This window comes from Pan paniscus, chromosome 17, assembly GCF_029289425.2.
Source record: "Pan paniscus chromosome 17, NHGRI_mPanPan1-v2.0_pri, whole genome shotgun sequence".
Taxonomy (NCBI): Eukaryota; Metazoa; Chordata; class Mammalia; order Primates; family Hominidae; genus Pan; species Pan paniscus.
This window is the reverse complement of record NC_073266.2, coordinates 90,314,455-90,336,235: the sequence shown is the minus strand read 5'-3', so window position 1 is coordinate 90,336,235 and position 21,781 is coordinate 90,314,455. Positions and strand designations below refer to the sequence as shown.

Genomic DNA, 21,781 nt, shown 5'->3' with positions numbered 1-21,781 from the left:
TACAGCTTTACCTTTGAATTGTTTGATTTGATCTTCCTCTTAAGGCCACACTCAGCTCACTCTTAGCACTCTGAAATTCATCTTTGTCCCCAATTCCAGGCTGGAGAGATAGAGAATTGCAGGGGGAGGGGTGGAGGAGAGGGGGAGAGAAGGGGACAGAGGGAGAGAGAGGGAGGGGGGAGAGAGAGTGAGAGAGAGATCGATCCTAATTCTGATTAAAAATTCTTCTTATGTTGATCTCTATATATACCTTACCTCTATCTGTACCTGTCTGCACCTAAGAGAAGACATTTGACATTTTCAACATTCTGTTGAGTACTCTCATTAGTAAAATGTACAAGTCTATTGTGGATATTTCCTGTCTTGTACCCAGGAGTATTGCCAGACTTTCTGCCACTAAATAACACAGCTGTGTTATATCCAGTAGGATTTTCTTACCTGTTCTCCCAGCCACAACTGATAGTTTTCTCAGGAGTCTTTCAAACCCTACTCAGTCCAAAATCTATGCCAAAATTCGTCCTGCATATGGTTGCAGTAATGTCCACTAGTGTCAGCAGCGGACAGGAGTTTTCATTGTTCCACATACACATGAAACTCGATGTCGTCAGTCTTACATCCTTTTCTGTTTTGTTGGCTGCTTAATGGGATCACACATTGTTATTTTAATTGCATTTTGTTTATTATTAATAAGATTAAATGACTTGTATTAAATGTTTTAGAGGCTCAAATTTCCTCTTGTATGAAATACCTGACCAGGACTTTTGCCTGTCTTATGTTGTGTTGTCTTTCTTTTGTATGCTGATTTATAGTAGGTCTGTATATATTCTAGATATTGGTGATTTGAAGGCTCTAAGTGTTGATAAGGTCTTGCAGTGTGTGGCTTACCTTTTCATTCTCACTCTGGTGTCATGTGGAGGTTGAAAATTCCTAATTTTAATTTGTTTATTACTTTTATTTTTCATATTGTGACTTAATGAATCTTCCCTTATAGAAATCATAAAGCGATTCTTTTTTGTTGTCTTCTAAATACTATATTTGCTTACTTTTCAGATTTTGATTTTTACTGTGTGGTGTGAAGCAGAGATTGAGTTCCATTCTTTAAACACATGAATACTGGGTTATACCAACATGAGTAATTAAAAATAGATCACCAAGATAGAGGCTGCCCAAAATAGTTGAGCATTTTTGCCTTTTAGCACAGGGATTTAAAACTGTAAATATCCCTGTAAGTTCTGCTTTAGCAACACCAAACAAGTTGTTTTTGTAGTATTTTTATAATAATTGTTTTACTAAATAATAATAATTTTATTTAAAGTTTTTTTTTTTGATAAGCTCTGTCCCTATAGTGGTAGATTTTTATTTCTCTTTGAATTCTGGAAATATTTCATTGATGCAATGATAACATTGTACCTATGTTATTAGGTATATATACATTTAAAATTCTTGTATCTCTCAGAGAGTTGAATCTTTTGGAGTTTAAAAATAACTCAATTATTTGTAGTAATGCTTTTTTCCCTGAAGTTTTTCTTTATTCCAATAATTGCCATATCAGATCTCTTTGGATTTGAATTTGCATAATTCTTTTCCTAACACTTTAAACAGTTATGTTTCCCTAAATTAGAGATGTTTTTTAGGAGCAACACATTATTAGATTTGTGTTCTAGTCCAGTTTTCTGGTCTTTGTTACTTAATATTGTGTTTAGTTCATATATCTGGGTTTAGATCAATCCTACATTTTATGCTTTCTATTTGTTCCTCCTTTGTTTTATTTCTTTTTTTTTCGTTTTTAGTTTCTACTTTTCTTCTTATTATTATAATTTCCTCATGCAATTTGTCTGCCTTTATTTATTTTTGGAATTAAATTACTTTTTCCCCTGTCCTATTAGTGGTTACTCAAGAAACTACAACATATACATTCTCTTCTCAAAATCTGCTGTCATTATTCCCTTGGAAAACACAGAATCTTAAGATGTTATCTTACATTACTGTCTCATGATTTATCTGTTATTTTTGCCTTACTCTTATTATTGGATTCAGTGAGTGCCCATCTGTTTACCCACACATTTCTTATTCTTTATTCCTTTTTGCATCTAAAATTGGGGACCTAATATCACTTACCTTCTGCTTGAACTGGAGACTTCAGACATTCCCTTAGTGAAAATAGATTTTTGGCAGATAATTCTAGTTTTTACTTCAGCTTCATTCTTGGATGTTGAAGTCTGCAAGAGCATTTTTTTTTCAGCTTGCTGAATACATCATTCCAGTCTCCCGGATGCCACTGAAATCAGGTATCAACCTAATTACCACTCCTTTCATGAGTGTGTTATTCTTTTTCTCTGCATAGTGTACAGATTTTTTTCTTTTTCAACAGTTTTGAAAACTCTAAATAATTATCTCTTTAAATATTTCATGCCCTTCATTTTCTCCTCCCTTTCTAGAAACCTAATAAGATTAGTGTCTCACTGTGTCTTGCCTTTTAACTTCTCCTTTATTTTCTCACTCTTCATCTGTCTGTGCAATGCACTGGAAATTTCTTCGGGTATCTTTGAGTGCATCCTTTATAGTCTGTTATTAAATCTGTCTATTGAGTTTTTTATTGCAATTATTGTGATTTTCATTTCTACATTTATTTAGTTATTTTTCAAAAACACTGGGGTATTTTTTGGTAGTTTCCTGTTCCCTGCAGATATTTTCAATCTGGTTTGTAATGTCTTAAAACATGATAAACATTGTTCTTTTATGGTCTGTGCATGGTAGTTCTACTATTTGGAATCTTTCAAGATTCATTTCTTCTCTTCGTTTTCACTGTTCTTCCCTCAGGTCTTATGCTCCTGTGATTAACTTTTTGCTGTAAACAACTCATTTTCTTTGGAAAATTATTTGGGGGAATTGTTTCGGGCCTAGAATGAAGTTATATTCCTGCAGAAAGTAGTCGTATTTATTGCAGCCCATGCATAATCCGTGTAACCCTTGTCACTTAAATGTATGGTTTAAGATATTTGGATAATCCGGGTCTTACGTATTTGAGGTGCAGTTCTCCTGTAATGACAAGTGTTGATTGAAAATTCTCATGCACATTGTCACTCCTCACTCTGCTCAACAGCAAGGCATCGTCCCTCTTATCATTTTCCATAGCCCCTTCAGTAGAGAAGGAGCTGGACAGTCTCACATTCAGCTCACGTAAGTGGTCGTGGATCTCCCTGTTTCAGCTTCATGGAGAGTGGCTCTCTCATCAGATTCCCAGCCTTGGTTAGACATCTGAGGTCCTAAAAACAATTATTACAAAAGCACTATATAATCAATATCTTTTATTTTATTACTTTAAAGTAAATCCTCAAAAATTGAATTGGTAGTTATACACATTTTATGTGTCATAGGGAATATGTTATGGTGATGAGAGGTAGTTTGTTCTGACAGGGCTGTTGACTCCAAGAGAAAACTTAGGAGATGGATCTTGAATTAATGTTAGGAAATGTACCTAGAACTTCAAGTTTTATGAGTTATTTATAGGAGAAACTGAATATTTCGGAAGAAGTTGGCAGCATCAGAGGTACATTCTAGAGAGACCGGATTGAAAAATGTTAAGACTGAAATTAGGAGGACTAGGTGGAACAAATGATTGGCTCTAAGCATTACTAAAAAAGAAAATATACCGGGAATTGAGAATAAAAAAAGTAATAAAGGTCAAAACTTCCAAAGAAAGGAATTGACGTGACCTTGGTCATTTTGAGGTAGATGCAAGGAACTGTTAAGAGTGAGGAAGAAACCAAAAAGTCACTAGAGTCTAAAGCCTGGATCACTTAAAATTCAATGGTGACGTTGGCGAAAATCACAGGGAAAAAGTGGAAGAAAGATAACTGTGTAAATTTTGGACCTGTTGGTCCTGAAGTGGTAAATAAATGTTCAAGCACAAATGTCAAGACTAACTAGCAGTGAAGCTGCTGCCTATTTTGGAGGTTTAGTAAGTCCAGGGTCACAGCTGTGAACAATTGTGCAATCAGACAGACTATGTTCAAGTACTGACTCTCCACTGACTAAATAGTGCCTTTGAGTCCACTTTATAATCTTTCGTGAACTTCCGTTTTCTCCTGCCTTCAATGAGAATAATTGTACTTATTTCTTATAATGCAGTGATTTCACCACTTAAACACCATACAGTGAATGTAGGGAAGTTTTACCCACAGTTGTTCCTCGATGAAGATGTTAGCATCACACTTACAATTGCGGTTTTAAGGCTGCAGTCACTGTGGGAACACCAGATCTCTTAATGATATTTGTGTGCTCAGACTGCTTGCTTCATTCCCACACACTGTTGAACTAGGAGTCCTCTCCCTGGTACTGAAAACATGGGTGTAAACGAGACAGAGAGCCAAGAGAAAGGTCTCCAAGAACCAAAAGAAGGTTTCGGAACCCCAAATCCATGGATTCATTAATGAGTTACTTTTTTTTTTCTTTCTTTCAGACAGGGTCTCACTCTGTCACCCAGGCTGGATTAAGGTGGTATGATCACAGCTTTCTGCAGCCTCGAACAGTTGACCTCAAACCATCCTCCTGCCTTAGCTTCCCAAGTAGCTGGGACTACGGGCACATGCCACCACACCTGGCTCATTTTACTTTATTTTGTAGAGATGTGGGTCTCACTGTGTTGTTTAGGCTGGTCTCAAACTCCTGGTCTCAAAAGATCCTCCTTTTCTGGTCTCCCAGAGAGGTGGGATGACAAGCACGAGCCACCCCACCTGGCCCTACTTTTTGAAATAGTCTGTAAAAATTTTTAATCATTTAGTTTGTAGCAATGTCACTCATTGAAATTATTGAGATCAATGAAAGGTAGTTTGTATTCCAAAACATCCAGAAGAAAGCCTCTCAGGAAAGGAAAAGAACAGTTAGATTTTTCCAGCTAGCAGCATAGCTGATGGCAGTTTCTATTGGAATATGGAAGCTGGAGAGTTTCTGAGTTGAGGGGAGGCTGTCTGTGTAAAATGGAACCGTAAAGACAATACAGAGAATCATTGGTAGAATGAGAGTGCAGAGATGAGTCATGGGTTTCACGTTACAGAACAGGTGGTGCCGTTGGGGTGAGTGGGCACAGAGTGAGATACTCAGATCTGGACGTCAGAAAAGTGAGTGCCAAAGACTGTAGGATGGAGGGGCAAAGGCATGGAGACGGTGAGTACTGTGAAGCCTGAGGGTGAGGAAGGCCGTGACAAAGAACACCATGGCGGATATGGAAAGGGAAGGAGGTAGTAGAGATTTTACAAAGAATAATTGCAAGCTCTTGGTATCTTTCCGATGAAGGGAAAGTGTGAGGAAGTGGTCACATTTATTTTGTTTTTGCAGTTTCCAGCTTAGGTTAATGATAGAACAAAATGAAAAGTCTAAAAGCAGTAAAGCAGAAGGCATCTCATAAATCTTCCTCTCTAACTGAATAAGAGAAACCCATTCTTTCCTTCTAACATCAGCGAACCCAAAAAATACGATATTGATTTATGTTGCTGCAGACCATTACTCTGGGAAAGCCTCGGATTATTTTTCTCACCTCTTAATGAAATCACCTTCCATGCTCTCGTTCTTGAATGACAGAAAAACGAGCGAGGAACTACAGATTTAGCAGGTGTCTCATAAACAGCTGTGTCTTAAGCAGAACTGTAGGAGCAAGTGAACCATTTCAAAGTGCTTTTATAATGCAGTGCCTTTTCAAAATTACAGATTTTCTAAATGCCAGTGGAAAGAAGTGGTATAACACTGTTAAAACTTCTAAGACTTCCATTTTAGCACTATTTCCAGTTGTATTTGATATAGGCTGTAAGTGGTCTCCATTCTTACAGTCCTTAAGAGATGATAGGTTTGCATGCCAAATGCACCCTGGCAGTTAGGTCTGGAGGTCCAAGAATAATCATTCTTCCCATTCCCCAAGATGGAGACTATGCTTTCTAGAAATAATTCTTTCAGAGGCAGAATGTGGTCCCAAACTAGCCACCTGACATGATTACTTCCATTTTCGAGTAGAGTCCCCATTAAAATTACTGGTTTCAGATGCCCGTTCAAACCTAAATTACTGTAATAATTGGGAAAATAAGTACAAAGGAGACAAATACAAGAAATAGAGATGGGAAGATTTGAATATTTTGGTAATCATGTACTTAGTCTGTATTTAAAATGGACCAAGATTACTTGATATTGTAGAATGCAAATAAATCCTTTAAGCTCTCAGATAGTTGTACACTTCCAGGAGATGACCTCTTAAATTGCAAATAGTGACATTAGACACAATGTTTTATTTTTTTAGAAAAAGTTTCATACATATTTAGATTAGCTTGGTTTTACCATTATTTACACTGAAGGTATTGTTTTCAAGCTAAATAGACATAAAAGGGACTTGCGCACCTAGCATACGATACTATATATTAAGGGAAAAGTGGCTATCTTGGCATGTAGCAAGTATCTATCATCACTTTGATATTTGCAGTATGCAGAAAAAACTATGTTAGGAAATTTTCTGAGGGTATTTTCCTACTGATCTCAGGCATTTGAAGACATACAGTTAACTTCTCTTTCGTCTCAACATTAAATGCTATCTAATAAAAATAAGTGCAGTGTACAGAATAGCCAATGAGGCTACAACAACAGTATTTGATTTGTAAATAAATTTTATAGAGCAGTAATCATATTTGAGATATTCTTTGAATTAAGATAATTTTTATTCATGTATCAAAGAGGTTCAAAATCTGAATTGTACATGCATGGGGTAATTTATTTTTACATAACATTTTATACTTTAGCAAATCCATATCCCCTCTATTAACTAGTTGATATGTGCAAATACTACTGCTTTGTACCAAGCCTGGTTGATATTTTTTACCCCAGTCTTTTAGAAGCGAGGCAATTGATGCCTTAGAAGGTAGAATTCTGTCAGTAAGTGTTAGTTACATACAGGTTCAGCATATTAAATTTTCCTCATTGGTGGCTTTTTAAGAAATTAAGTATTTGACATACTTTTGATTATTTTCATTTGGGTTTTGAGTCTGTTTTGTTTAACATAATATTACAAAAGCTTTTTATCATTTATTTATTGGTTGTCTGGCATATTTTTTTTGCCTTTTTAATTTCTACCTGTCTACGTCAGTATATGCCTTATGTGTGGCTTTTATAAAAAGTGGGTGGCTGAGTTTTCTAGAAGTGACGAGCAGAGTGATGGCTAGAACTTACAGATTCTGCCCTTGGTAAAGGAATGAGAATCATAACTTAAAAGGACACATTTACTTTTACAGAATATGATAACTTTACCTCTTTTCCAGACTGACAGAAATTCATGCAGTTCAAACAGCTTCTCCAGGATTGACCAAGAGGTGCCTCATGCATGCACCCGTGCCAGGCTCCTGGCAAGGCACCACTTGGCATTCTGCATTTGCTCTCTTGGTCCCATGATGGATCCTCCACTTGCCATGTGTCCCACTGCTGCCTGGCATAAAAACTCCAGTGTCCTTGCCAAGGGCACCAACAGAGAACACTGCTAAAGTTTCCAGCAAGAGGCTGCTCCAACTCTATTTAGAAGGGTCTAATATTCATCAAATTCACTGGGAGCACAAAAGGTCTTGTCTTGAAGCTCCGTTAGCATGGCTTGTACAGCTTTATTATGTCCTTAACATATTTATGTGGCTGTAACACACAAGGCTTTGTCATGATGCTTAAACGTACATCTTTAAATAATTTTGAGAAAGCATAACTTTTCTTGTAAAATATTTTGTTTCTTGATTTTCATTGACACCATTTATTTAGTTTACAGTGGCATAATTGGGATGGAAGAGGACAACGTGAGATTAATGCCATCTCCTCACCACACACACACTCCACACTCACACACACACACACAAATCTGCAGTGCCACCACTGCTTCCAACCTGTGTGTAGCAGAGACAGCATTTTCCTCCTCTGCAACCTAAGTCACGCTTGTAAGCTTGGGTCCCAAAGATTGCACTTCGTTATTCCTAGACACTCATGTAGTTCTTAGGAGAAGTTATGTCTTCTTCTCACTTTTCTGGGCATAAAAGCTCAGCCCCAGTCTAATATCACCTGCCTTGGCATCAGCTCCAGAACCTTCTGTAGCCTGCCGTTTCTCCCTCCTCCTGATTAATCGCCAGTGGTTTCTGTGCTTATCAATAAGCTGGAATTGATAGTGGGAAAACAGTGAATGTGGCATAATTGAGAAAAGAGGATAATAATGGAGGCGTTTTATTCACCAATAGCACTGGCACCACATTTCTGCCAACAAGAAATGCCCTATTAAACCAGTTCTAGTGAAAAAGATGGCTCAGGAGATGGGCTCGTGTATTCTTTGTGTGACTTAGGATGAGCAAATAACGGCATTCTGAGAGAATTAAGGGGCAGGGATATTGCTAATAACCAATCAAGAGCGTCCCTGGTTGCCCTTGGACAGAAACAGCAACAGCAACAGCAACATACAACAACAACAAGAACAACAAAACTTCTTCTATGACAGCTAATTCAATGTGCAAACTCCAGTATTTGGACAATATAGGTGTGTGTGTATGTGTGTGTGTGTGTGTGTGTGTGTGTGTTTGTTTTTGTCTTCATTGTTCTGTTTCTGCCCATTTTTGATGGTCTGATGATTTCTTCTTCCCTCTATCCCCCACATCTTTCTATGATTATGTTTAGTAAATGCGTATTTTCTCTGTAGAACAGTAGTGTTGCCTTGTTACTATCTATCCGAAGTAAACATTGAAAAGCCTACTGAACACAAACAAAATCCAACTTCTGTGTACTCGTGTTATAAGAGTTACGTTTTCTCAATTTGCTTAAAAATGTGAATACAAGCACCATGAGGAAACTTCAGATTATAGCTAAATAAATAAAATAAGGGAACAAAAAAGCTTTACAAGCCCAGCACATATCAATAATATTTTAAAGGGCTTGAAAATTTTCTTCCTCTAAATCTTGTAAGTTTTGGTTTCTTAAATTTATATATGAATAAAATTTATGTTAAACTAGAAAAGAAAGTCAGGTTATATATACTCTGTGCCCACATGAAAACCATTAGGTAGACAGACTCAAAAAGAGAAGCTATAATTGTCAACCCCATACTTAGAGAAAAGAGTATACCTTTAAAAGAAGTTTAAAACATGGTGATATGAATTTTAACCTAGAGCAATGCAGCTTCTAGACGAGTGAATTAAATCAGAGTATTAAAACAATATGATTATGCAAGCTATTCTTTACTCTGCTGTTAAGATTTTTTTGCCATTGATATTTAAAATGGCACTTAAAGTTTGTTCAAATGATTTCAAAAACTACAAACACTCTGGTTTTCAACCTTGAGTAAAAAACGAGGGGTCCAACACCTGTTGCAGACAAGTATGGAAGGATGGAAATAAGAATGTCCCCATGGAAGGGTGTGGTTAGTTTCAAATTAAACATTGTTTCAGTAAAGATGTGTACACGAACATGATGAGACTTTCAAAAGTGAGTAGGAGATGTGGATGTGAAGATTGATTATGGATCTCAGGTCTAAGAAATGGAAGTCAGTCATCTGGGAATTGAATGAGAACAAGGAAGAGTGAGTGGACAGTGGGAAGCAAGGTGAAGGAGGAGTTTGCGTTGTGTTATTGGCTAAGAAGGGACTTGAGCAGATTTATTGTCTGAAAGGATGTAGATAATAGAAGGTAGTTTAAAAATTTTAGGAAGATAATTGATGTGCTCACTACTATGAGTAGGAGTGATGAGAAAATCCAGAAGATAGGTAGAGAATTCGATTTAGAGAGATTAATTTTTCAGAATTGGAGGAAGATAATTGATGTGCCAACTACTATGCATAGGAGTGATTAGAAAATCCATACGGTAGGTGGAGAATTAGATTTAGAGAGAGAAAGTGTTGGTAGATAGGCAGGAATGACAGTGGATCTGGATGAGTTTATAGGTTGAGAGTGGGAAGTTGAATAACTTCCTAGCCCATGGAGTCTTTGTTGATGGAAATGAGAAAACTAAACATTGTCCCTGATTGTTTTCTCCTTCACTTCCCACACCCAATCCATCAGTAAACCTAAAATAAAGTGATTGGTCATTGAATGTTAACTGTAGGGTTTGTAAATTTGATCAACTTGCTTGAACCCAAATATGATCATATGCTTGGAAGAACTAATCACAGAATTACTGGGCTTCGGGGTGAAAAGGACGTCGTAAGTAATGTCGTCTACCACCCCACCCCCCACAAAGCCTACACAAATACTTGTTTCCTGGGGCAGCATTTAGCACACCTCATCATTAGCTTTCAACACACAGCTCTAATTTATTCCTCTGTAGGACAAATGAAAAAGATTTACTTACGTGGATCTTGATCTCTGAAATTCATTTTTGAAACATTTTGAACATATTTGTGTTTTTAACCATAGCTCCAACATCATACTCAAACATATTTTTCCCATGCCAAAAAAAAATTGTATTTTATCTGTTTTATATATAAAATTGCTTTAGGTTACGTCACTCCCAATTCAAGAGAGAAGGAAGAACAGCCACATGGAGAGTCCAGACAGGCCCAGTAGACCAGATGACATTCTTAGCATTTACAAGTCTGTAATGAATTCAAATAGAATGTGACAATATGGAAATCTGGAGGTCGACTGCCTAATTCTGATTTCGAGTCCTACCATTTACAACTGTATTCTTAGGCTAGTTTCTTAATCTCTCTGTGCTGCCTGTTTTCCTCAGCTATAAAACAAGCATAGCACTGTTATCTACTTCATACAATGTTAAAGAATAAAGGACTTACTATATTTAAAGTAATTAAAATAATATCTGGTACATATTAATTATTGCAATGGTATTAGCTATTTTCGTGGATCTAACTAAATGAAAATAAGAATTAAAATGAGAAACCAGAAAAAACCCTTTTAGTCACGTAGATATATTTCAAACTTGTATTCTTTTCATTTGTGTAGAATATTTGAGAACTCTGTCTCATAAAAATTTGATTGATTTGTATTTTAGTTTGTATTATAGGAAAATTCTTGAAGATTATAATGGAGTGCTTAAAAATACAAATTGATTCTAAAGTCTGCATTCTCTTTTATAGCATAAATACTAATTTCTATCAAAATACTGGACTCATTTTTCTATGGCCAATTAATAAATGGTTTGCAGTTAAATATTGGTGCTGCATGTTAGCTCATTAAATTTTTGAGGTTTATGAACAACACTGTAACATGGCTTTAGTTTTTCCACATTTTACTTATCATTTATTTGATAAAAATGTAACAGTCAAGACAATTTAAAAATTCTGGCCAGTTATTCAAAGCCAATGCAAATAATAGAGATTGTTAGGTAACTTAGGAAATTAGTAAAGATTTTATTTGATGCCACTTTCAGTGTCTACTTGTCAGTAAGAAGGAGAATATTAAGGATGAATGACATAATTCAGGATGTCTGAGATTGTGGAAATTTGGGGAAAACTATTGTTTTCTAAGACTATCCTGTTAGGTAGTCGAGCTGTGCGTTGAAAATATCACAGTATTAAAGCTGATTTTTATAATCAGAAGGTTTGTAAACATAGTTGTGTCACCTGGTCAGGAAGTGACGTGTGCTCATTACCTGTTCTGGGAATACCACTGTATTCTGTGATATAATGGCATACATGAGTTGTAAAAACCTAAACCAACAACATTCTTATTTCAGTTAAGGAAAATAAGACTCAGAAATATGGAATGATTGGTTCAATGTTCTAGAGACAGCACTGAAGCTGTTTAGGTCTTAGATCAAAACAAGTTGCATTTTTCTAAAGTTGTCAATTCCCTATTTCTTTCATTTATAAAATGAGGAGGCCCCTGATGTGATTCAGTTATAATCTAATCAGTGAACAGTAGTTTCTAGAAAGTTCATCTGCAATGTGGCTAGCAGTTTGAAATTTCATTGGATTATGAAATAAATACATCGTGCAAGCCTGAGCTATTAAATTGTAATTTAGAGTTCTTTTAGAAGAAGGTACCCATGATACAAAGATAAGGTTGGTCGGGGCAGACGTTCTGCAGCTTTTTAGTCTCAGAACTCCTTTCCTCTCCTAAGAACTATTGAAGAACTCAAAATGCTTGGCTTATTGGCTGTATCATTCAATATTTATTATATTAGCCATTTAAACAGAGTATATTTTAAATAGCTATTTATTAAGTAATATTCAAATTATACCAATAAACCAATAATGTGTTAAGGTAAATAGCATACTATATTAAAATATAAATTAATATGAAGATATTAATGAATATTAAAATATTAATTAGAAGAATGGCATTATTTACATTTTTGCAAATCAAGTGTCAGGTTTATTATGCTGGATTATCACCCCTGCTTATGCATTAAATTTGTTATGATGTGTTGTTATGGTGGAAGTAGATGAAGAGAACCCAGTCTAACAGAGATATATATGTAGTTGGAACAGCAGGAAAGAGTATCTTTTTTTTTTTTTTTGGTACGGAGTTCCGCTCTTGTTGCCCAGGCTGGAGTGCAATGGTGTGATCTCGGCTGACTGCAACCTCAACCTCCCGGGTTCAAGCAATTATCCTGCCGCAGCCTCCCAAGTAGCTGGGATTACAGGCATGTGCCACCACACCTGACTAATTTTGTATTTTTAGTAAAGATGAGGTTTCTCCATGTTCGTCAGGCTGGTCTTGAACTCCCAGCCTCAGGTGATCTGCCTGCCTCGGCCTCCCAGAGTGCGGGATTAAAGGCATGAGCCACCGCTCCTGGCCAGGAGAGTATTTTAAGAGCCTTTTCAGGGAGTGGTGATTATTCTTTTGTACTACACCAAAGCTCAACAAGTGATAGCTTCTTAAAGGTTAGTTGCAACAGGGAATATCAAACTGTATTGATGAATTTCTTTGTATTCTGTTACATTAACATCCATTGGTGTATTTTCCTCTTCAAAGGGCTCTGTTCCACATGCATGCTTGTTTAACTTCATGCATTATTTATTTGGCAGTTATTGGATTACTATTATGCAGAACTGCTAAATGTTGACACAAATCAAAAATCACATTTGTTCACATCAACAACAATCTCATTTAAAAATTCTCTCAGCGTTGGGAAGCTGTCAAGTGCACTCTAGCAAATACATCTCCTTCCCTTGAAACTTGAATTTTATCATTGGCAACAAATATTGTCGGTTGTTTTTCTTAAAAATCAACAGATTCATTTTGTTCATTTTCAAGAAAATGTCTGCCAAATATCCAAATCTAAACAACTGTAATATGCTTTTCAAGCAGAAATGATGCTCCGTGAAAAAAATGAGTAACTCACACAATTCGAACAACTACAAGGTGCTTGTTCTTAAGAAAAACAGGAAACAATTCAGTCTGCAGCAAAAGTGCCTTATCTGTACTTCACATTTCCTCTTACAGAATATTAATACTGTTACTCTAGACTTCAGAATCTAAATAATTGTTTTTAATGCTTCATCATGATGATGTTAAGTAAAATTCTTTTTTGTTTTCCTGCTGTGCGATTGCATGGCAGTGAATTATGCAGTGAACACTAGCTGCTAAGGTTTGGTGCCACAGTCCTGATTCATTGCTAAGACACCAGCAATTCTCTCCACCATTGTTTTTGCACCATCAATGCAAATGTCAACCCAGGTGTCCCAGTATAAACCGTAGAATTGGAAAGTTAACCAAAAATTTGAATATTTCAACACTACTTCCATTTGTTGTCAAGCATTCACATAAAAGATGATCCTTGATCATTGGCCCATGCTGACATTCAGCGAATTCAAGCAAACTAAGGAAGCCCAGCCAAGTTTGTACGTCCGTTCATTTTTTAGACAAAAGTAAAATTCTCCAGACAAGGCATTAACTCTGTCTTCTTGTCTAAGCTGAAACTTTAATCAGCGAGTTACTGTGTGATGGGAAGGTGGCAGTGTCCTGGTTTCTTTTACCGACTTTTCATCCAGTAGGCATTCAGCAATGGCAGGTGTAAATGGTTTCATTAGCCTCCTGTGAGCTTCTCCACCAAGGTCTCACAATAACTGTGAGACATTTCAGTGAGTTCACTATTTTGAGTTTGAAAAGTGACATTTGGCTTTTAGAGAGCTAATGATGTCTACGTTTAAAATATACTGTTTTTTTTTTTTTTTTTTAGAATTCTTATTTTCTCAACTCTTCAATCAAACTTTCAGAATAAAATCATTCAAAAATGCCTATTTTTCTAAGTCCTATTAAATTATTAACATCTATAAAGTGGAGGAAAAGATACATTTTCTCATATTTTCATTTCTATTTACAGGTTTGTTTGATTTTATTTGGAATAGATTCTTCCATAAGAAACCTGTTTGAAATGTCAGTTTCATCTTTTTTCATAATTTAGAAATAGATGGTGTGACTGTGGTGGAGACAGTGAGTCTTTTAATCTCCCCTTTCTAAGACAGATGTCCATCCTTCACCATAAGAAAAATATGGTATAACTATATTTTCTTTTATTTAAGAGGAAATATTACTAAGCTGTATAATTGTTATATATCTAGATAAAAGTTAAATACAAAAGATTTCAAATTAGATAAGTAAATAGATTTACAAAATAAGGCAGCAAACATACTTAATTCTTTCTGTGCTTCTGTGTAACCTCAGTAAACATTTTGAAGTTTAAGAATAACATTGTATTGAACAAAAATCGGGTTACTGGGATTGTATTAAGAACTGAAAATAGCCAGTAAGTGTCCAGTAAAATCACGGAGAACAAACTAAGCTAATCTCTGAAAATGTATGTTATTTACACCCTAAACTTAGAATATTTGAAAATACATTCACATACTTTATTAGTCATAGTAGTGTTAATGCCATGTCATGTAATATCTGGAAAACTCTTCCATATAGTTTTGAGAAAATGAGAATGCAAAAAGACAAATAGATTTTTAGTATTATTATGAAAATAGTGACCTTTGTATAAAGGAACACTCCTGGGCTCATAGAATAATAGTTGCAATAACATTTTAAAAACTTTAGTAATTTCACATAATTGGAGTATCTTATTTACTGAGGAAGAGTCTAATCAGAGTCAAGGAAAATGCTGTCTGTGCTCCACGTACTCATTTATAAAATTTCGCTTTTGAGGTAGACCATGGAAGAAAGACAGAGTCTGTAGGAATTTTTTAAAGAAGATTGTAAGCACCCAGCCTGCGAGTAAAAATTAACTTTTGTCTGCATTTATTTGCCAGAGTTCACTTCCATGGCCACGTACAATTGCAAGGGAGGCTGGGAAACATAGTCTAGATGTGAGCCTAGAAAGAAAAAGGGAGACAGGTTTGGTAAACATGAGGCTGCTCTCTAATAGAGTGTCTAATGTGATACATTTACTGTGAGAACCTGTGGATTGGACAAGTGTTAAGTATAAGCCTTGCAATTATATCAACATACAATAAAATCAAGTTGGGGTAAAGTAACTGTATTATTTATAGGAAGAGACATGTTAAATTCAGTACTGAGTATGATCACCTATTATGCCCAAGCACTGTTCTAGGTCCTGGATAGAGAGGGTCAAGAGACATAAAATCCCTTATAGCACATTTTTAGCACCAGGGACCGGTTTTGTGGAAGACAATTTTTCCATGTGCTGGGGTGGGGGATGGTTTCCAGATGATTCAAGTGCATTACATTTATTGTGCACTTTTTTTCTATCATTATTACATAGTAATATATAATGAGATAATTATACAACTCACCATAATGTAGAATCATTGGGAGCCCTGAGCCTGTTTTCTGCAACTAGACGGTCTCATCTAGGGGTTATGGGAGATAGTGGCATCAGAAGTGTGTTGCTTATGTCCAGGCTACTCTGTGATCTCATTTCGGTTACTGTCACTGCAGAAAACCCTGCTTCACAAAGATAGGATGTAGGAAGTGGAAGCAGGCTTTTCAGTGCATTCTGTGGCAATCTCAGGATATTCTGCCTTGACTTTAATCCAGCAAGTATGGAGATTTGAAGTTGTCTCAAACACACGTTTAAAGTCACCATCATTTGCAATATCAGGCATTTGATCCTCTTCTAGCATGGCTAAAGGCCATTCACCTGCCTTATTCACAAATGGGTCATGGATCCATTCCTTCCCAGTTCCCGGGCCTTCTTTGGTTAGGAAGTAACACTCAAGCTCTTCTGAAAGCTGAGATGGGTGCTCATGCACCAGCTGTGAGAAAGAAGGCCCTGGCTCCATCTCTCTCAAAATCTCTGCTAATGTTTGAAAGATGTCAGAAATTCCATTGTTCACTCCCATAATTCCAGTTTGGTTTTGAATGCAGTCACTTTATTTGCTGACTTGAACACAGTTTTTGTTCTCCCCTGAAGTGACAGATTGAGTTTGTTGAGCAGGTTGAATATGTCACACAAGTAAGCAAGTTTTGCAACTGAATCTGTGTTACTGAAATGTGTTGCCAGGGAGACTATTTGTCTACAAGAAATCTCTGGAGTGGCTCTCTTAACTAAAAAACTCTGGCCAGTGATCTACATTGGGAAAGCCATCTCACTTCTGTGTGTAAGAGAAGACGTGTGTTCAGCATCCAGCTCCTCAGAGCTGCGCAAGCAGATGTGAGTTAAGGGCATGTACTTTAATGTGGTTGATAGTTTTAATCACATCCTGAAAAATGCTAAGTACACATGACATTTTTTGGCTAGCCAGCACAGCATTTCTGTATGGCTGACACAGTGCATAGACTCACATTCCCTACCTTTGACCGAGGTAGGGAAACAAGAAAGCCATCCAGTCATGGCAGCCACTCCATTCATGCATATACGGACACAAAATGACTAATTCAGTTTTCCTGATATGTAATCATTCAAAGACTTGAACAGTTCTCTAGCTGTGATGTTGGTTGGCAATAAAAGTGCACATAACATATCCTCATGCACATCATCTTGAAAAATACACCATGCAGAAACAGATATTGTTGACTCGTTGTCAGTACTGGTAGACTCGTCATCCCAGATTGCATACCATGGTGACTCATTAATCCTAACAATTGTGCATCAGTATCTTCTGCCATTTCATCAGTTCATCTAGTTATGGTGCTAGCTGAAAGTAGCTGTCTTTTGAACTGCAGCCTCTCCTAAAAGTTCATGACAGATATCCTTAGCAGCAGGCAGGATCAACTTTTCACCAATAATAAAGGGCTTCTTAGCTTTAGCAATGAAGTTAGCCACTAAGAATGATGCTCTCAGTGCAGACACATTTGATGAAGTGATGGTTTTCAACAATTGCTTCTGTTCATTATGTTTTTGTTTTCTTTTAAATAACTCTGAAGTTGTGTCTTTTAATGCAGGGTGCTTGGTCACTATGTGGCAAAGCAGTTTTGTTGGTTTCATGGCTTCCTTGGATAACTGGTCACCACACATTGTACAGAGTGGTCTTGGAGAATGTGAACTATCTGTTGCAATGAACCTGTAATTTAAGTAGGACTCTTGGTATTCTCTTTAAATGCAGCTTTCTTTTTGTTGGCAATCTTAGGGTCTTCTGCTGTCTCATCATTGGGTCTTTAACCCTTTTCAAAGAAGCTCTCCGATGACATTTGATTTTTACTTATTTCGGCTAGGCTTAGCTTGTGGGCTTACCAAAACTGTGACTGAGACAAGTGTGCAGTGTGGGAAAGATGCATTGATGGAAGTAAATAAAATAATGGGTGTGCCACATGCGGACTAAAATAAGTGGCGGATTTTGACTTAAAGCCTGCCACCACATGCAGCTGTACAACTGAAGTACATTAACTCACTTGCCACTACAAAGTCTGTCACCAGATGCTGCTTGTGACACTCGCCACTCACTGATAGGGTTTTGATATGCATCTGGAAGTGATTGCTTTATTATGGTCTCTGTGCAGTCAAACTTCTTTGCTAATGTTCATCTGTATTTCCAGCTGCTCCCCAGTGCTAGCATCACTACCCCAGATCATCAGGCATTAGATTCTCATAAGGAGCGTGCACCCTAGATCCCTCGCATGCACAGTTCGCAATAGGGTTGAAGCTCCTATGAGAATCTAATGCTGCTGCTGACTTGACAGGAGGAGGAGCTCAGGTGGTGATGTGAGCCATGGGAAGCTGCTGTAAATACAATTGATGCTTCCTTTGCTATCCTGCCTCTGTTCATCTCCTGCTGTGTGGCCCACAGCTGGTTGGGGAACCCATCCTTAGAGAAGTTCTTGATTATGGAGCAGTGGAAGCAGACGGTAAAAAAATATACAGACAAATAGTTAAATAATTGTAAATTGTAATAACATGAGGGAGGTAAAATTAGGGACATTGCTATTTTAGAGAGGATTGCCAAGGAAGGCGTTTCTGAGAATATAATATTTGAACCAAAAACCAAAGAATGAGAAAGATCCAGCTCTCCAAAGCCAGGAGAAAGGTATTGCAGAGAGACAAAAGGACAAGTTCCTGGTACAGAGGATAGGAACAGCCTGGGGCATATGAGAAATAGGTGAATGTGATCAGAGAGAAGAGAGTGGAACCAGCAGCATGGAGCTAGGGACCAAGGTCAAGAACTCACAGGGCGGTAAGATGCATTATAAAGATTGATGGTCTTACTCTAAGGGCAGTGGAAAACCAGGAGAGTTCCATGATTCGATTTACATGTGTAATAGTTTATTTAGGTTGCTAAGTGGAGAACAGGCTGAGGGACAGATCCAGAGTGGAAGACTAGTTACCAAGTCCAACGTTATCGTGTGTCTGCCTAATAATTCATGTCCTCACCCACAAACAACCTTGGCCAATCAATCTTTATAATCTTAGTTCAATTTAGGCTGTTTTTAAAAAAGAATATTGTTTATTCGTTTGTTTTTGCAGGTCATATGGCCCATCCATTATTGTGATATTAATACAAATGGAATTACAAAAACATTTTTTCATAAAGTTTTGTTTTTTAAACTATCAGTGCTATCACTATTAATACAAAGACAAAAATAAATGTTCAGTTCCCAGAACTGGCATTTCTCTCTACATTGACTGGCATGAGTTATAAAAATGACAAATGTTAGCCTTCAAACTAGAAAATAGAGTATCAACTATATTCCACAAAAATTGTAGAAACAGGCACATAAGGCTGAAACATTCTAATCAAGAAGGAGATAATGAGTATTAATTATGAATATAATTAAGCATTATTCTTAATAGTAAGAAGGATACAATGAATAACAGAAAGTCTAGATAACAGGTCATCAAGGTTGATGGAAAAATAAGGAAGAATAGGGAATCTTGTCAATATCAATGGAACTGCTTGATGAGAACAACCAATTTTAGCAGTGCTATGCAAAACGTAGCTTTTATTACACAGTAGGTGTTAAATACGTATTTATTGAAATAATAACTATATATCTATTGATTTAGATGAAGAAACAAATTTCTACTAGGAAGTATCTTGTTCCAAATGATCTATGATGTCCCTATTTTTTAAATGGAGATTGCTTACAGTTTTTTTTTCCTTTTTTTCTAAAAAGATTTTTTAAAATCTATTTTCGGCCAGGCGCGGTGCTCACGCTTGTAATCCCAGCACTTTAGGAGGCCAAGGAGGGCAGATCATGAGATCAGGAAATCGAGACCATGGTGAAACTCTGTCTCTACTAAAAATACAAAAAATTAGCTGGGCACGGTGGCAGGCACCTGTAGTCCCAGCTACTTGGGAGGCTGAGGCAGGAGAATGGTGTGAACCTGGGAGGTGGAGCTTGCAGTGAGCCGAGATCACTGCGCTCCAGCCTGGGTGACAGAGCCAGACTCCGTCTCAAAAAAACAAACAAAAAAAATCTATTTTAAAAACAGCTTTGCAAAGGAATCTATAACTTGTTTCAAAATTTATTAACACTTTCTAATAGTGTCTGTAGTAAAATAAGTCTAAATAGTTCATATGATGAGATTGTAGCAATCCAAGCCTCTCAGTTTCAACAGATCAGTTCACATAACTGTTTGACAAAGCAAGAAGCAAACAACAACAACAAAACCTTTAATGAAGATAACTAAACTAATGATCAGCCTGTAGTTACGGGTTTTGCATATCCAGGCACACAGACATACAAAGAAACGCACTTAGATACCCACATACATATTAGCACACATAGTCGTAATATCCTAAACTAATCTCTTCCAGAAAGAATGCTACTTTTTATATTGCAGTCCTGAATTGTTGTTGAGCAATGTCTCATAAAATATTTCTAACTCTAAAAGATTGTAACTTACAGCTGATGCCATGGTAGTAGGAACAAATGCATTTCCCAATCATCTTTTAAACTGTATGCCCAGTTCCTTTAACATGTAGTCATTGATGCCTTCACCCACTCATAAGTCAAAGAAACCTCAACTCAAAGTGGCAAGGGCCACAAGGACGTGTATTATTCAAAAAGCAAAAAGCCCAATTTCAGGTAGGCAGGAAGAATAGTAAGTTCAAGAGATCACCATGGTAGCTGTAGTTAATAACAATATGTCCTATAATATACTTGAAAATTGCCAGAATGTAGATTTTAAGTGTTCTCACTATGCAAGAAAATGATAGATACATGTGGTAAGACATGTGAATTATCTTGATTTAGCCATTCGACAATGTACACATATATCAAAACGTCACGTATCAAAACATCACATTGTACACCATGAACATAAACAATTTTTACTTGTCAAATGGAAAATGAAGAGTATAAATCTTGGAGAAATGCAACTCCAGAATAAGTTACTCCATAAATATATACAATGACTATGTACTTGTAATAATTAAAAATTGAGAATTTTTTAAAAATAGGAATATATGTGCATCAAATAAGATAATACAATGTCTCAGTGACATCATTAATGACTCATAGTCATTATGCTCTTCATCACAGTTAGCCTTTTATTATATTAACACCTTCAACATTGAAAGTTGGCTAATGCATGATTCCACGGTGTCCGATACAAGCATGACTGCAATGAGAGCCAGAAAAATGGTATACACCTTGTCTCTATTACGAGGAAAACTTTCTCAGAAGCTCTCTAAGAGGCTCATCTTTATATTTCATTGGCTGCATACCTACCTCAAAATCAATTCCAGGAACAAGAACGAGACCCCCAGTTTGCCTTTTCACCATTAGAAAACATCTTAGACTCATGACACAGCAGGCTTCCCCTGAAATACATAAATTAGCAGAGGACAGGTGGCTGAGCCTGGGCTTGACTGCGAGGAAGACAGGGAGAGTGGGTGTTGAGTTGACAAACTAGAATACTGAGGAATGCTTTGAAAGTTAGCATAGTATGAAATGTTGCAGAGAAAGATTTGATGAAAACAGGATTGTTCAGTCAGCCAAAGGAGAGGAGTTCTAGATTTTACATCTTAATTTGTGCTTCAAATATTCTAGTTAAAAACTGTGTTACTACACTTTACAGAATATTTTGAATCAGAAAAGAGGATAGTATCTAGAACAAAGGGAAATTGCCTCAAACCTTGAATTACCTATTGATACTTTTTACAAAAACGTCTGTTCTCCTGTTATAGAGGATAGATAATATGACTAATTTAATTATTCTACCTATGGAGTTATAGGTAATGAGTAAGATTTTTATTTGATAATTAGAGGCAGGAAAGGCATTAGAAAAAAATGTAAATAGTGTTTTTTGTATTGAGAAAAACCTTGTAGTAATACTAAATTAACATTTCAGTCCCAACATCATTATGCACTTTTTATTTAATCATTTACTTTTCCCTAATGTGTTTTTTAAGGCAGATTTCTGGAAAATTTAATGATATATAACTTAAACTCACTGTAAGTAATAAATGTAGAATGGGACTAAT

At 36.5% G+C, this 21,781-nt stretch overlaps 1 protein-coding gene across 7 annotated transcripts in view; it reads left to right on the top strand.

Annotated features, from left to right (window-relative positions):
- NETO1 (neuropilin and tolloid like 1) overlaps positions 1–21,781 on the top strand; it is a 125,099-nt gene that overhangs the window by 51,337 nt on the left and 51,981 nt on the right. The gene's annotated exons all lie outside the window — the stretch shown is intronic.